Below are 2,060 nucleotides of genomic sequence, written 5' to 3' on the forward strand. Positions count from 1 at the left end.
GAGAGAGAGAGAGAGAGAGAGAGAGAGAGAGAGAGAGAGAGAGTGAAGTATTGCACATTGCAGGAAAGTTTCGTTAGATCTTCATATGAAACCGTTTGAGAGTGGCCAGATTTCCTCCAATAACTTTTGTCTAATTTCATCAAATCCTCCAAAGACGAACATCTTAAACTTTGATTTTCTGGAGCACCATTTCATTCGTCTGGTGCATTAAAATAATGTGATGAAAACAACCAATCAGAAGTCTACTACGCATTGCGGGGTAAGATATTTTGTTTGTACGCAGAACGCCATAGGCCCTAAAGAACTTCAGGGATCAATTAATTTGGTGGAGTGGATCAGAGGTGACTTTGATATAGTGTGCACCGGTGTCACTGTTATACGGTGCCCACTACGGATGGGATCGACCTATCGGGCCGATCGCCCGACTCGATCGCCTCAAAATCAAACGCGTTTGTTTTCAGTTTAAGGCGATCGAGTCGCGCGATCAGCCCGATCCAGTCGTAGTGGGCACCCAGTGTTATGGACTGGATCCAATCCTTTGAACAACGGGCATCCGCTGTTGGGTTCTGCGTAAACTTGCGTAATGGGGTGCCCATTTTAGTGTTTTACGCCTCTACCGACACAATTCAAATCTTTTGGGGGTCGGACTCGGAATCTGTCTGTTGCGGCTAAACCAGGCTAGGACGGATACAACGTCCCCCAGAAAAAAACAAAATATTTAAAAAGAATGGTTCCCAAACTGGAATCGAACTCAGGTCTTGTGCGTGTGACGGCGAAACCCCTGACTGCTACACCACAAACGCCATCCATACTATCACAGCATAACCAATGATGACGTGGACATCACATTATGATGATTCAATCATCTACATCAGATTATGCCAATTTTATCAGAGCAAAAACTTGAATTCTCTCCGAAAAAAAAGAATTGATTAGACCTAGATCTATATATTTAATATTTTATTTCAATCTATCCCCAGTCTGATCAACCGAGTCGTCCCAGAGGATATGCAGATCAGCTTCCGGTCTCAAACTTTCAAAAAGTCGAACAACGAAGCTTTCGAATCTGCCAGGGAAAGAGCAAGGTAAAGGCTTGGCCAACGTTACCATAGTGGAGCCTGTTGTAACTTTTTGAGAAAAAAAAATGGTGAAATGATATAGGTTTAACGCCCCTATCAACACTATCTTTTTGGAAAAATAACAAGGTTGTTATTTTTTTTAAAGAAACACGGCTGAAAATCGGGAATTTGTGAGGCAGGTGAAATCAGGCGCTCGTCAAAATAACCAAAGTGAAGAGACTGGCATATTTCCGCAGGTTTGTGAATTTTTATCGAATTTTTGCTTTTTGGCTCCACGGCTTTCATGCTTATTAAAGAACACATTTCTGTGTGGATTTTACTGAAAAACATTGATTAAAGCCACAACAAATGTAAATTTTAATTGTCCACAGACTCTCACGCAAAGGAAATAACTCGTATTTGGCGGCCATTTTTTCACTAATTTTACCTCTGAAACCAGGAGACCCCCACCTCCTTCATTCACAAATATCTCGACTTTTAGAATTCAAGACAAATGGGCATTTTTTTTCATCCAAAGCAAGACAAATGAACAAGCTTTGAGATGATACCAATAACTCTACACGCACAAAAATTGATGAGAGCCTGATACTATCGCGTCGTGACACATTTAGGTTAAAGACAACTCTATTAGTAAATGTGTCACTATCCTTGGGAAGTTCTTGTAAACCGATTAGGTGTGGGATTTGGAAATGTGCGCTCGATTCTAAAGTTGTGAGATTGATCCCTGTGTGTTGAATCTGTAGAGCAAAAGTAAGCTCTCATACACACGCACACGGGCGCACATGTGCGCTGACGCGCCCACATACACACAAACAAACATACATACGCACACACACACGCACACACACACACATGCGCGCACATACACACACACAAACATGTACGCACTTACACACACATATAGGAGTACACACACACACACACACACACATACACACACACACACACATACACACACATACACACACATACACACACATA

The sequence above is a fragment of the Aplysia californica genome, unplaced genomic scaffold (genome assembly GCF_000002075.1).
Source record: "Aplysia californica isolate F4 #8 unplaced genomic scaffold, AplCal3.0 scaffold00641, whole genome shotgun sequence".
Lineage (NCBI taxonomy): Eukaryota > Metazoa > Mollusca > Gastropoda > Aplysiida > Aplysiidae > Aplysia > Aplysia californica.